This window comes from Muntiacus reevesi, chromosome 8, assembly GCF_963930625.1.
Source record: "Muntiacus reevesi chromosome 8, mMunRee1.1, whole genome shotgun sequence".
NCBI classification, from domain to species: Eukaryota; Metazoa; Chordata; class Mammalia; order Artiodactyla; family Cervidae; genus Muntiacus; species Muntiacus reevesi.
This window is the reverse complement of record NC_089256.1, coordinates 73,871,454-73,887,402: the sequence shown is the minus strand read 5'-3', so window position 1 is coordinate 73,887,402 and position 15,949 is coordinate 73,871,454. Positions and strand designations below refer to the sequence as shown.

General features: G+C 39.7%; 1 non-coding gene across 1 annotated transcript; it reads left to right on the top strand.

Moving 5' to 3' along the window:
• Positions 1–6,835: 6,835 nt before the first annotated feature.
• On the top strand, positions 6,836–6,907 carry TRNAC-GCA (transfer RNA cysteine (anticodon GCA)). The gene has a single exon. It is a non-coding gene; the product is annotated as a tRNA-Cys (tRNA).
• The last annotated feature ends 9,042 nt before the right edge of the window (positions 6,908–15,949 follow it).

Genomic DNA, 15,949 nt, shown 5'->3' with positions numbered 1-15,949 from the left:
TTGATTTAAGCCTTCTTGGTATCCTGTGTGAATTTGACTTTCTTATTTCTTAAGATTGACATTTTCTCCTTTGGTTCCTTTAAAGTGTATTCATTACACAGCAAGTGACTAGAAACTTTTTAAAAATAGTAAAATGTGAAATTCTGTGTGATTTTGTTTTATTCTGCTAGCCATACTGCACGACATCTGGAACTCTAGTTCCCTGACCAGGGATCTAACTCTTGTACCCTGCATTGGAAGCATGGAGTCTTAACTAGTAGACTGCCAGGGAAGTCCCCTATGTGATGTTTTATGTGATGAACATCTCAGCATTTTGTGTTTATTCTTGCTTTAACATCCTTTCCTCACCTCCGCCTTAGGTGTTAGTTATCAATTGCTATATAACACATTATTTTAAAAGCTAGAGGCTTAAAGTATCACACACAGTGTCTGAGGGTCTGAAGTCCAGGAGCAGGTTGGTTGAATGTGATGGCTCTTAGAAGGGTACTTCTGTGGTGTTACCTGGGGCTGAAGTCGAATGAGAGCTTGACAGCTGTGATCTGCTTCCCAGCTCACTCACAGGGCCATTGATTGACAGGAGCTCAGTTCCCACTGTATGAACCTGTCCATGAAGCTCTTTCGGTCTAGTGAATGACATCCCTCAACTGAGTGATCCAAAGGAGGGAGAGTGATGCCACAATTTCTTTTATGATCTAGACTCTTTTAAGTCATATGCTGTTAGTTTTGCCTTATGCAGTTTGTTATAAGTCAGTCACAAAGTACAGCCTGCACTCAGTTGGAGGAGATTATACAAGGGTACGGACCCAGGGGGCAGGGATCACTGGGGACTTAGAGTCTGGTTACCATATCCTCCAAATATTTTCGTGTGTGGCAAAATGTACATATCATTAATTTTACCATTTAACCATTTTAAAGTGTAATTCAGTGTCATTAAGTACATTCACAGTGTTGTGAAATTATCATCCCATATCCAGAACTTCTTAACTATCCCAAACAGAAGCTCTGTACCTATTAAACAGTAACCCCCTATTCCCCCTCCCTCCAGCCCTTGATATCCTCTCTTCTATTTCCTATCTCTATGAATTTGCCTATTATAGGCAATCCACATCTACAAGTGGAATCAAAATATCCTTTTTCTCATTCTGCGTTGTGTTTCACTTAGCATAATGTTTTCAAGGTATATCATGTAGCATGTATCAATTTCATTCCTTTTTATGGCTTTATAACATTCCATTGTATCTGTATACAACTGGAAGAATGTCTATCCAGCTGCTTTGCCCATTTTTAAACTGGATTTTTGTTGTTGAGTTGTAAGGCTTCTTTATATGTTAAGGATATTAATTACTTATCAGATATATGATTTGCAAATATTTTCTCCCATAAAAAAAATATATTTATGTTTGTATGTGACTGCACCAATCTAGTTGTGGCATGCAGGATCTAGTTCTCTGACCCCATGTCCCCTGTGTTGGGAATGTGGAGTTCTGGCCACTGGACCACCAGGGAAGTCTCCCATTCTTGGGGGTGTCTTTTCACTCTCAGTAGTGTCCTTAAGTGTTGATCAAATTCATTTTATCTATTTTTTCTTTTGTTGTCTGTACTTTTGGTGTTATATCCAAGAAATCATTGCCAAATACAATGTTGTGAAGCTTTCTCCCTTTGTTTTCTTCCGAGAGTTTTTATTTTTAGTTCTTACTGGACTTGTGTTAGTTTCCATTTCAGATTGTTTATTGATGGTGTTTAGAAAGTGCCATTGATTTTTGGGTGTTGATTCTGTATTCTGGAACTTTACTAAATTTTTTTATTAGCTAACTGTGTGTGTGTGTGTGTGTGTGTGTGTGTGTGTGTGTGTAATCTTTAGGGTTTTCTGTGTGTAAGATCACATGATTTGGTGGTGGTTTCGTGGTGGTGGGCTTCCCTGATGTCTCAATTAATAAAGAATCCTTACCTGCAGTGCTTGAGATGTGGGTTTGATCTTTGTGTTGGGAAGATCCCCTGGAGAAGGAAATGGCAACCCACTCCAGTATTCTTGCCTGAAAAATCCCATGGACACAGGAGCCTGGCAGGCTACTGTCCATGGGGTCAGAAGAACTGGGCACAACTTAATGACTAAAACCACCACTACCAAGATCACATCACTTGGGAACAGAGATAATTTTACTTCTTCCTTTCCAGTTGGATGCTTTTTGTTTCTTTCTCTTGCCTAATTGCTCCAACTAGAACTTCCAATGCTATGTTGAATAGAAGTGGTGAAAGCAGGCATCCTTGTTTTTGCTCTTGTCTTAGAGGAAATGCTTTCAGTCTTGTACCTCTGAGTATGATGTTGGCTGTGGTTTTTTCATATATGGTCTATATCTTGAAGAAACTCCCTTTTATACCGAGTTAAAATAATTTTTTTTTTCTTTAAATGATGAAATGGCGCTGAATTTTGTCAAGGGTTTTTTTTGTATCAGTGGAGATGATAATGTAGTTTTTCCCTTCATTTTATCATTTCCTGTGATATAGTACATTGCTTGATTTTCATAAATTGAACTGTCTTTTGCATTCTAAGAATAAATCTCACTTGTTCATGGTGTATAATCATTTTAATATGTTGTTATTTATTTATTTGAAATAATTTGACATACAACATCCTATAAATTTAAGGTGCACAACAAGTTCATTTCATACATTTATATATAGCCTAATATTCTTCTTTAGGCTATATATAGCTTAAAATTCTTCAAGAGATGGGAGTACCAGACCACTTTACCTGCCTCCTGAGAAATCTGTGTGCAGGTCAAGAAGCAGCAGTTAGATCCAGACATGGAACAATGCACTGGTTCCAAATTGGGAAGGGAATATGTCAAGGCTGTATATTGTCATCCTACTTATTTAATTTATATGCAGAGGACAACATGAGAAATGCCAGGCTGAATGAAACATAAGCTGGAATCAAGATTGCAGAGAGAAATAATAACCTTAGATATGCAGATAATACCACCCTTATGGCAGAAAGTGAAGAGGAACTACAGAACCTCTTGATCAAAGTGAAAGAGGAGAGTGAAAAATTTGGCCTAAAACTCAACATTCAAATAATGACGATCATGGCATCCAGTCCCATCACTTTATGGCAAATAGATGGGGAAACAATGGAAACAGTGACAGACTATTTTCTTGGGCTCCAAGATCACTTCAGATGATGATTGCAGCCATGAAAATAAAAAATGCTTGCTCCTTGGAAGAAAAGCTGTGACCAACTTAGACAGCATATTAAAAAGCAGAGACATTACTTTGCCAACAAAGGTCCGTCTAGTCAAAGCTATGGTTTTTCCAGTAGGTATGGATGGTTGTGAGAGTTGGATCATAAAGAAAACTGAGTGCTGAAGAATTGATGCTTTTGAACTGTGGTGATGGAGAAGACTCTTGAGAGTCCTTTAGACTGCAAGGTTATCACACTAGTCAATTGTAATGGAAATCAGTCCTGAACATTCATTGGAAGGACTGATGCTGAAGCTGAAGCTTGAATACCTTGGCCACCTGATGTGAAGAACTGACCCATTAGAAAAGATCCTTATGCCGGGAAAGACTGAAGGAAGGAGGAGAAGGGGATGACAGAGGGTGAGATGGTTGGATGGCATCATCGGCTCGATGAACATGAATCTGAGCAAACTCCAGGAACTGGTGATGGACAGGGAGGCCTGGTGTGCTGCAGTCCATGGGGTCACAAAGAGTCGGACATGACTGAGCGAGTGAACTGAATATGCTGAATTTGGTTTGTTAAATTCATGGATGTTTGTAGCAATAGTCATAAGGGATACTGGCCTATAGTTTTTTGTATGTTGGTTATTTTGCAGTGTCGTTTGTTGTTGCGTGCTTGCATGCTCAGTTGCTTAACTCCTGTCTGAGTCTTTGCAACCTTATAGACTGTACCCTGCCAGGTCCCTCTGACCAGAGGATTCCCCAGGCAAGACTACTGGAGTGGTTTGCCATCCCTTCCTCCAGGACATCTCAACCTAGGGATAAAACCTACATCTCCTACTGCAGATGGATTCTTTACCTCCGAGCCACCAGGGAAGCTCCATCTTTGTTGTTGGTATTAAGTTAATCCTGCATCATAAAGTGAGCTAGAAATTGTTCTCTCTGTTCTGATTTTTTTGGAAGAGTTTGAGAAGGATTGGTGTTAATTCTTCTTGCAATATTTGATAGAACTCACGAATGAAGCCATCTGGTCCTAGGCTTTGCTCTGTTGGGAGGTTTTGATTGCTGATTTAATCTCCTTAGTAAGTTATAGGTTTATCTGTCTCCTGTTTCTTCATGAGTCACTTTCATTTGTTTCTAGGAATTTGTCAGTTTCATCTAGTTTATCTAATTTGATGGCATACAATTATTCATAGCATCCTCAAAATCCTTTTATTTCTGTAAAATAGTCTAAAATGTTCCTATTTTCATTTCTGATTTTAGGAATTTGAGTCTTTATTTTCCCCTTAGTCAATATAGGTAAGGGTTTGTTAATTTTGTTGATCTTTTCAAAGAACCAAGTTTTGATTTTTATTTTCTTTTTATAGTTTTTATTTTATTTATTTCCACTCAATATTATTTCCTTCTACTAGTTTTGAGTTTAGTTTGCTTTGTTTTTCTAGTTTCTCAGAGTTTGATTTGAGATCTTTTTTAATGGATACTTTTGCAGTTATAAATTTCCATCTTAGAAAATAAAAAATAGTTACAGACTACAATTGCAATAATTATGGCTTTTATGTTTGTCCATGTATTCTCCTTCACTGGAGATCTTTATTTCTTCTTACTTCTTTAAGTTACTGTCTAGTATACTTTGTCTAGTGTACTGTCTACTGTGTCCCTTTATTTCAATATAAAGGATTCCTGTTAACATTTCCTGTAAGACTGGTCTAGTGGTAGTCAGTTTTTGTTTTTTTGTGTGTGCATGTGTGTTAATTGCTCAGTCGTGTCTGACTCTTTGCAACCCCATGGACTGTAGCCCTCCAGGCTCCTCTGTCCATGGGATTCTCCAGGCAAGAATATCTGGAAGTGTCTTAATTTCTCCTTCATTTTGGAAGGACAGTTTTGCCATATATAAATTTCTTGTTGAAAAGTTTTTCTTTTGGCATTTTACATCATTCCACTGACTTCTAGTCTTCAAGGTTTTGACTGAGCCACTGTTAGTGATCTTACTGAAAATTCCTTATTCATGACGTTACGTTTCTCTAGCTGCTTTCAGGATTCTCCCTTTATCTATGTCTGTCAACAGTTTGATTATAATGTGTCTTGGTGTGGGAGTTTACTTTACGTGCAATACATTAAGATTTTAGATTTGTAGATTTTAAGTATTTTGTCATATCTGCACTGTTTTCAGGCATTATTTCTTCAAATAATCTGCCATTTTCTCTTTTCTTCTAGGACTCCCATAATTTTTCAGAATTTGGTTTAGTTTTAGAATTTCTATTTTATTGATATTCTTATTTTGTTCATAAATTATTTTCCTGATTTCCTTTATTTTTTGTCCACATTTTCCTTTAGCTTTTTGAGCATATTTAATACCCTTGTTATGAAGTCTTTGTCTAACAAGACCAATGTCTGGACTTTTATGAGGGTGGTTTCTGTCAGTTCATTTGTTCTTTGTAAAGGATTATATATTTCTCTTTTTTTGTATGCCTTATGATTCTTTGTTACTGAGAATTAAACATTTGACAACTATAATGTGGTAACTGGAAATCAGATTTTCCCTCTTCCTGAAGGTTTGCTGTTTTTTTTTTTTTTTTAATTATTATTGCAGTAGGCTGTGATATTTTGCAAAGACTATTCCCGATTGTGTGTGCTCATGAAAGTGTTTGTTCCTTTAGCTCATGTTCAGCTAATGTTTTGACAGAGTTCCTTGAATGCCAGGAGCTAAACAAACAAAACAATAACAAAAACTCACAAAACAGAAAAGCAGAAAAATACAAGATCTAACTACTTCTCTCAGCCTGCAGCTTGGCCCTATAAGATGCTCCTTCAATACTTAGGTAGGCTTGCTCTGATCCTAGGACTCAGTCCAAAGTGAAAACTTAGGGACTCTTAAGTCTTTTCCGGGTATGCATCTTGTTTGGGCTTTCTAAATTCCCCATCTTATAGATAGCTGTTTTTGAAGGTTCTAATTTTCCAGAGAGTCTCATCCTAATACCCTCCCATTCTTAGTCTGTTGGTTCTTTACACCTGTAATATTTTGTCCCAGGCATCTGAGTCTATAGTTCACCTTGCATCTTTTACAAGCAGTACCCACTGCTTTTTCCATCTAAGTTCCAAGTTAGGCAAATTGAAGATGAGAGTCTTGTGTTGGTAGTACAAGGATTCCCCAGAGAGGTCAGATCAGATGTACATGATGGTTTTCAAATAAGGTCTGCTTTGCTCCCTTGTTAAAGAGAAGAACTGGCAACAGGGCTGCTGCTGCGTCGGGATAGAAAGGTGAAAAAAAGTGTAAGCTGCTCAGTTGTGTCCGACTCTTTGTGACCCCATGGACTGTAGCCCACCAGGTTCCTCAGTCCATGGGATTTTCCAGGCAAGAATACTGGAGTGGGTTGCCATGCCCTTCTCCAAGGGATCTTCCTGACCCAGGGTCGAACCTGGGTCTCCTGCATTGCAGGTGGACTTTTTCTCTGATCTAAGCCATCAGGGAAGCCCGAGGAAGGTGAAAGTGAATAAAAGGTGAATAAAAATGTCCCAAACTTTCCTATCATTTTGAAGATGGCTTTTCTTGATTGGATGTTTGCTTGGTTGCTATAAGCATTTGACTGTTTTCCAGAGCAACAACAAAGTTGGTCCTGACATTTTCTTGTCTCTCCCTTTCTCTCTCAAAGGGGCTTCCCTGGTGGCTCAGATGGTAAAGCGTCTGCCTGCAATGCAGGAGACCCAGGTTCAATCCCTGGGTCGGGAAGATCCCCTGGAGAAGGAAATGGCAACCCTCTCCAGTACTCTTGCCTGGAAAAGTCCGTGGACTGAGGAGCCTGGTGCAGGCTACTGTCCATGGGGTTGTAAAGAGTCAGACACGACTTAGTGACTTGACTTTTCTTTCTCTCTCTTTGGATCTTTTTGTGGGAGAATGAGAGCTTGGAGTTTCCTAGTTGACCGTTTTTCTTACCACTCATCTATTTAGCCAGTCTTTTTGTAGCCTGATCTTGCAAGTGATACACCATCACTTCTGTCATGTGCTGTTTATACAGACTCACCCTGGAACAATGTGGGGCGAACTACACAAGAGTGTGAATCCTAGAGGTGGGGATGACTGGACATCATCTCGGAGGTTGCTTGCCACAGGCTAGGACCAGAGCTTTTCTCCAAAGTGATTTGGGTTGAGGCCGCAGCGTTTTCGACATTCAAACTAGAACTTTGGTTTGGAAAGCTTTAAGAGAAGGTGTTTAACTTAGATAAAAATGAGTACTGTTTGCCTGGCCTGACACTGATACTCTGCTAGATATTGGACTTCCTAGAATGAGTCAGGCACAGCTTTGGCCTTTGAGGAACTCCCAGACAGCTGCATAGCAGAATGACTCAGTCCTATACAGAGGGCTAGGGAAACATGAGGAGTAAACTTCACTCAACCTGGGGTGAGGAATGTTCCAATTCCAAATGATACCTGGACAGAACTTAGAAGTGAGCTGGAGATAGAGGGGGCTGTGGCTGTGTTGGAAAGCATTCTAGGGAGAAGGAACTATGTGAAGATAGGTTGGAGGCTATTAATGAATGCCGTATTATGAAAGTGAAAGAAATTGTTAGTTGCTCAGTCGTGTCTGACTCTGTGACCCCATGGACTGTAGCCCACCAGACTCCTCTCTCCATGGAATTCTCCAGGCAAGAATACTGGAGTGGGTTGCCTTCTCCAGGAGATCTTCCTGATCCAGGGATTGAACATAGGTCTCCTGCATTGCAGGCAGATTCTTTACTATCTGAGCCACCAGGGAAGCAAAAAATTCAGTAATGAATGCAATATTATACTTTCTGAGAAACAACTCACACAGTTAAATTAGAAACCAGATGGTAAAATATAGATAATTTAAGTTTTGTTGAAAACATGCACAAGGTATTATGGGGACTGTTCAGAACTTCATCGGAAGAGGTAGGATAGTCATGTCACAGGAGGTTCTTATGCTAATTTTGGGTGACTGAAAATTAGCTGGGTGGAGAGGTCACTTCTTGCAGGACAAAGGGCAGGTATAAAGCATAAGGCATAAGACTGTGATGTTTCTCTACGAGGAACTACAAAGGGGTTTATTATAATTGGTGTGGACGTTAAGTGGGGTAGGGAGCTATACAGTGGAGGGAAGATGTATTGAGGAGGCTGTGTCATAAAAGGCCTCTGTGATCCTGTATCCTCAAGGACTTGAATTATGTTCTAAAGAGGACTGCCAGTGAGGTAGTAACGTGATCATCACATAGTGTACAGGGACATGAGTATTCTTTATGGACCCTTATAATAATGAATATTTTTAAAATGTGAAAATCTTTAATTAATTTAATTATTGACTGTGCCACATGGCTTGTGGGATCTTAGTTCCTAGACCAAGGATCAAACCCTTGCCCTCTGCAGTGGAAGCATGGAGTCCTAACCACTGAATCACCAGAGAACTCCCCCAAAATATTTTAAATTTAAAAATTAAACATTTTTTTCTCATTATAAAATCAACTCATGTTCATTATGGAAAGTTGGAAAATGCTTAGGCACAAAAGAGAAAAACCCATCAATATCACCACTCCAAGGAACTGCTTGTTAACATTTCAGAGTAATTTTCCAAATATATTTATATATATTTAAAGATCAGTCTCCAACTGTACAGATATTTTGAAATTAAATTAGCAGTTTGCACTTTGAAATTAAAGTGTGATAAGATATCATCGACTTCTTAGTTGAACACCTAATGGAAATGTAAATTGAAAAAGTTAATTGAACACTTTGATAATAATTTTTTAAAACTTTTTTATTTTGTGTTGGGGTGTAGCCAGTTAACAATGTTGTGACAGTTTCAGGTGAACACTAAGGGGGTCAGCCATATACATACCTGCGTCCTCTCTCCCCCAAACTCCCCTCCCATCTAGGCTGCCACATAATACTTTTTTTTAGATAGACTGTGAGAAGCTGATCAAAGAATATGCATATTTTATTCTGTTTGCTATATATTGCTTAATTACTTTTGAAAAGAGATTTGTCACTTGTGTTATTGGCATTTTTTGATGTTCATTTTTTGAATTAGTTATTTTTATTGAATCATTTTCAGTGGCATTAAGGAGAGACTGTGTGAGCCCTCTAGTGGCCAAGCTAATTCCTGCAAAAATATTGTCCGCGGATTAAAAAGGAATTGAATTTAGTTTTTAAATCTTAATGGTAGAAAGAGGAGAGTGGCTAGAAATAGCTGATAAAAATGGGATTATCCTGTAGTCAGAGAAGAGATGCCATTGGCTTTCCTTTCAAATTCTTGCTCATCTGCTGTTAGACTATGACATGTTTTGAATTTCACAGCTTTGTAAGATGAAGGTTAAGATTGTGTTAATTTCAAACAGGTTTACAGTCAACTGATTAACTATTTTTGCTGTAAAAGCTAATACATACTGAGTACTTACTATGTATTAGGCAATGCTCCAAGCATTTTACATGTAGCAATGCATTCTCCATGGCTATTATGAAATAATTACTATTCTTAATTCCATTTTACTGACAGGAAATAGAATTTGAGTTTCTAAACACAGTTACTTACCACAAAGGTTAAATAAGTTGCCCAAACCTGTATACCTAGTAAGTAACAGAGCCAAGATTCCAACCAGTGCCCTTAATTTCCCTGGTCGAATGCCTCCCTGGGAACTTGGTGTCCAAGAATGTTCTCATTCAGGATCGTTTCATAAAATAGAATCTTTATTTATGTAAGAAACAAACAGCAAAAACTATTGGTGTGATTGAGACATAAGCTTCTCTTCTAGCCATTTAAAAAAATGGAAATAGGATAATATTGATGCCTGGGATGCAGGAGCTGCAGGAGAAGATTTGGTCCCTGGTCTGGAAGATGCCCTGGAGGAGGAAATGGCATCCCACTCCTGTATCCTTGCTGGGAAAATCCCATAGATAGAGGAACCTGGTGGACTATAGTCCATGGGGTCGCAGATGGCGGCATAGACCACAATAGGCCTTCACTCTGCCTCTTGCCCTCTTCCTGTTGCTGCTGCTGCTGCTGCTGCTAAGTCACTTCAGTCGTGTCTGACTCAGTGCGACCCCATAGATAGCAGCCCACCAGGCTCCCCCGTCCCTGGGATTCTCCAGGCAAGAACACTGGAGTGGGTTGCCATTTCCTTCTCCAATGCATGAAAGTAAAAAGTGAAAGTGAAGTCGCTCAGTCCTGTCCGACTCTTCGCGACCCCATGGACTGCAGGCTACCAGGCTCCTCCATCCATGGGATTTTCCAGGCAAGAGTACTGGAGTGGGGGTGCCATTGCCTTCTCCTGCCCTCTTCCTAGACCAGCTATAATCCCCATCTGATTTCTTCTGTGCTGTGTTTTCAGAGTCCCAGCTGCTAGAAACTGTGTATTTGTGTCCTACCAACATTCATATGGGGAAACCTAATCTTCAGTGTGATGATGTTTGGAGTTGGTGTCTTTGGGAGGTGATTAAGTCGTGAGGATGGAGCCCTCATTAATGGGATTGATGCCTTTATAAGAGAGACCCCAGAGAGCTCCTTTTTGTTCCTTCTACCATGAGAGGACACAGTGAGAAGACTGCTGTCTATGAACCAGGAGGAGGACTCTCAGCAGCTGGTGCCTTGATCTTGGATTTCCTGTCTCCAGAAATGTAAGAAAGAAGTTTCTGCTGTCTATGGTATTCTGTCATAGCAGCCTAAACAGAGTAGGACAGCATCCCAGTGAAACCTGGAGGCTTGCGAATTCAATCTCTTTTTTGGAAAGACTTTTAATTCACCTGGGAAGTAGGGGCTTCCCAGAAGTACCACCAGGAAACTGGTGGTAAAGAATACGCCTGCCAGTTCAGGAGACATAAGAGACTTGGGTTTGATCCCTGGGTTGGGAAAATCCCCTGAAGGAGGGCATGGCAACCCACTCCAGTATTCTTGCCTGGAGAATTCCATGGACAGAGGAGCCTGGTGGGCTATGGTCCGTAGGGTCACAAAGGGTCTGAGACGACTGAAGCTACTTAGCATGCACACATGCACTTCAGTTCAGTAGCATCCAACAGATATTTATTGAGCACCTTTATGCTTGCTAAGCACCGTGCCAGACCCAGACTTCAGTGACCAACCAACCAGACAAAACCCCCAAACTCCCAGGGCATTTAATTTTTTTTTAAAGGGGTGGATCAGAAAAGATTTATTTTATGTTTTTTATATTTATTTTTATTGATGTATTTATTTTATTCTTTATTGCTTTATAACATTCTTAACGTTTCATGTGTATGGCATTGTATTTCTAATACCGTATACCACAACAGGCTATCTTTGAAAGCTTTGCTTTCAATGTGGGCTTTTGATACCTTGCCAGTATGATATGCATTTGTGCCCTGACTGAATTACACTGTTTAACTATTTTTAGGCATAAATGGTAGAGGAACAGTGAACCAGGCTGCTTCCTTTGTTCAGTTTCTAGCCATTATTATACAGTTGACACCCTTTACTCATTTTGCCTCCCTTCTCCTCTGATAATCACTACTCTGTTCTCTGTATCTACATGTTTGTTTTTGTTTGGTTTTACTCACTTATTTTGCTTGTTCTACATATGAATGAAATAATACAGTATTTGTCTTTCTCTGACTTATTTCACTTAGCATTAATACCCTCAAGATCCACTCATGTTATCACAAAAGGCAAGGTTTCACCTTCTTTAAGGCTGAGTAGTATTTCACTGTAATATACCACATCTTTTCCCATTCAGCTGTTCATGGACACTTTGGTTGTTTCTATATCTTCATTATTGTAAATGGCATTTCATTTTTAGAGCTTATGTTTGATACATTAGTTTACACTATGGATTTGCACTACAATATTTCTAGAAATGTGTGTGTATGTGGAATTTTTGCGTTACCAAATAGAAAAATCCACAAGAGAAATTTCTCCTTTTAAAAAGGGATCCTATTAAAAGTACTTTATTTTTAAATGAATAATCTCACCTAAGTAATTTCATATGCTTTCATGTTTGGTTTCCTAAAGTGATGCCTCTTAATATATGAGGAGAACTTTCTCAAGTAAATGCACATTGCATTTGGATCGAATGGTCATACATTTGGAATTTGTGGTTAATCATGTTTCCCTACGAGTCAGGCTCCTTTACACAGAAAATGTTTTCACCAGCTATGCAGTGATAAAAGATAACCACTAGTAGACGCTGCGAGCCCATTCCTTTGAAAGCTTTGCTTTCAATGTGTACTTTTGATGCCTGTCAGCAAATACATTTGCCAGTATGATATGCATTTGTTTTTTAACTGAATCACATTGAGTTTGATTAACTATTTTTAGGTATAATGGTATAATAATATGCATTTGTGCTTTAACTGAATCACATTGAGTTTGATTAACTGTTTTTAGGTATAAATGGTAGAATAACAGTTAACCAGGCTGCCTCCTTTGTTCAGTACACATCTGGGGTTTAGGACACTGGCCATTTCTCTAATCCTCCCCTTTAAATATCTTTAAGTAAGAATAAGGTTGAGAAAAGTATGCTCAAACCACAGGAAAGACCATTCTTATATTTCTCATAATGGAAAGAATGTTGGACTTAGGGACAGAAGACCTGAATCAGATTTCAGGTGTACCTTACTATTAATAGCTCTGCTATATACTAGAGAAATGTGAAGAGATGGCAAAATTTTCTGAGAGAAAATTAACTGGAAAAACCTCTGTCCGGGAGGTCTGGGGATTCATTGTTCTCACTCATCTGCCATGACTGGACTCTGAGAGACTGTTTCTCACATCTAAAAGGATACCCGGAACAGTGGTAGACCTAGAATGTCAGTTTATTAAGTTACACTATGTTGGAAGTCAGATTCTAATTATGGGGAAGGCTTAAGGGAGCAGAGTCACAACCAAAGAATGCAGATGACTTTAGGAAAAGTCCCTTGGCTAAGACAGCTTGAGGGACTTCCCCACTTTACAAAGAGCCTTGCCAAAGGGACCACATCCTTGGATTCTGTGGCCACCATACCATCTGCATCTCCTGTGGATAGCAGAGGATTCTCATGGTCTCTCTCTGCTTTTTGGCTCCCAGTTTTCTGTGATTGCAGGGCTGCCCAGTTTCCTTTCCAAGGGACACACTCTCTTTATTGACAGCTAATTCCTCCAAACAGGGTATTCTTTGCTGGCCTCCCTTGAGCAGCCTTCTGTCCATCTGTGCTGTGATTGTTTAGACACAGATACAATCTCAGGATTGTATCTCCCATTAATAGAAAATGATAATAATAACCTAATTATATAAGTTTTAGTCTTTATCAAAGGTAACTCATATTTCCAGTTAACCCATTTTGCCTGTGAATAATACTAACAGTAGCTGACATTTCTGAGAATCCATCCATGCTGGGCACTGTGCTTTGCATAATTGTTAAAGTTATCTCAGTCCATACAATAACCCTGTGGGGACATCTGCTAGTCTTACTTTAAAAGATGAATCACATAGGATAATAGACAGCCCAAGTGGTAAAGTCAGACTATGAACTCAAGAAATTCCATTCCAAGATCTTAACTTCACAACTCTTTCTACCAGTTAATGCCTAAGTTCTGAAATCCGGCTTTACAAAGCCTCTATGTGTGTTGTGTGTGTGAGTGTGTGTGTGAGTGACCTGTGGGAGATCTGAGCATTGTTGAATTATGATTGGTTTAATTTTTATCATTAGAATGTCAATTCTGTGCTCATGCCAAATGCATGAGATCAGATTTCCTAACTGCTGTTTCAATGAATGATGTTGCTAGGGTTTTATATTTATATTGTACTTCATAGAAAAGCTCTTTTTTATGTTATAAGGAAATACCTGAAAGCATCCATGTCAATAAACCCTGGTGATGACAAGCCCCCAGACACAATGACTCACTCCAAAAAAAGGACATAGTCCTATAATATAGTAGTTTCCACAAATCAAACTTGTATGAATTCAAGAACACATACGAGTACCAAAGCAAGAATTCTGAATTTAATGTAGATAAGAATTCTATATACAAGAGCATATGTAGCATATACAATAGCAGCCCAGGTTCCCTGAGGCCTTACTTTGTATCAGACATTGTTTAAAGCTTTAAACACGTAATCATTACGATTACATGATGATTAATTCATGTTGTGATTATCACAGTTCTTGCACTTGACACTTTGGCATCTATTACAGAGGTTTTTCTGTCTATGCACTTGATTTCTTTGGGGTCTCCTTGAGGCAAGTCTTCTCTAGGAAACATGGTGATTTACCCTGACACCCAACAGAGATAGAGGGAAGCTTAGTACTTGTGACTTACGATTCATATCTTAAGAGTGTTGAGTAGGAAGTTTTGTGTTTGTTGAAATTCTTCTCATCTTTAAATCTCATGTGTTGATAGAAGGATACAAGAAGTCAAATGTATGAAAGAGAGTTAAAACTGTTTAATGTAAATATAGCCCAAAGAGGACTTCTCCACATGATAGAAAAGTACATATAATAGGTCTTTATTGAATGCATGGTGAGACGGTGACTTGATGATGTTGACGGTGGTAATGATGGTGATGTGGTGATGAAGGTGATGGAGATGATGGTGGTGGTGATGAAGGCGATGGAGATGATGATGGTGGTGATGATGAAGGTGATGAAGATGATGGTGGTGGTGATGAAGGCGATGGAGATGATGATGGTGGTGGTGATGAAGGCAATGGAGATGGTGGTGGTGATGAAAGTGGTGGAAATGATGTTGGTGGTGGTGACAAAGGTGATGGTGAAGATGTGGCGGTGATGGTGATGAGGGTGATGATGATAATGATTATAATGATGATGATGACAGCTTACACTTGCAGAGCACTCGTTCTGGGCTAGGTAGTGTTCTCAGTGGAGAACAGGTATTAACTTATTTACATTGAGAAGGCACTGTCAGCCTAGCTTTTAGGGTAACAAATGAGACACTTGAGTCCTTTAGGAATTTTCAGAAAGTGACAGTTAGGACAGGTTCCCAGGAATGGTCAATGAGGAGGGGTGAGATGGGAGGGTGGAATCTATCCCTTCCTTGCTATTATACTCAGCCAACTTACCCTCTCTCAGGGTGCCTCTTCAGGAGTACCATGTATAAACAATTGTTCCTAGGACAAAGGACAAATTGTTCCTACGTTTAAACAAATGTAGCAACCGTTTAAATGAGATAAGTACATATGCAAAAACACATTCATCAGGCTTCCCGGGTGGCTCAGTCGGTTCAGAATCTGCCTGCAATGCGGGAGACCTGGGTTCGATTCCTGGGTTGGGAAGATCCCCTGGAAGAGGGCATGGCAAACCACTTCAGTATTCTTGCCTGGAGAATCCCCATGGACAGAGGAGCCAGGTGGGCTACAGTCCATGGAGGACTGAGCAACTAAACACAGCACAAATACAAACACAGTACATAACACAGCTACACAAATGTGAGTGGCTACAGACAGCAACAATGGTGGTGTTGTCATGTCAATGGCCATGGCCACCTATGATGATTTGGGCAAAGGTTCATTTTCTTTCTGCCAGTAACTAGGATATGCTGAATGCTTCGCGGCTGTTCTTTAGGGCAATTCTCATCTCATCAGTTACCATCATGGGCCAAGAAGGAACTGTACTGGGCTCCCCCTGGAGTCCCACGGTCCCTGCTCTCAGCTGGGGAAAAGGAGTAGGGAGAAGCCGAGGAGGGATGGAGCGAAGCGGAGACCCAGAGATAGAGATGAAAGAAGGGCAGCAAGAAGGGAAATAATTCTCAGCAAAATAGAACTCGCGCCCTACGCGGGCCGTCTTGTCGCTCTTCAT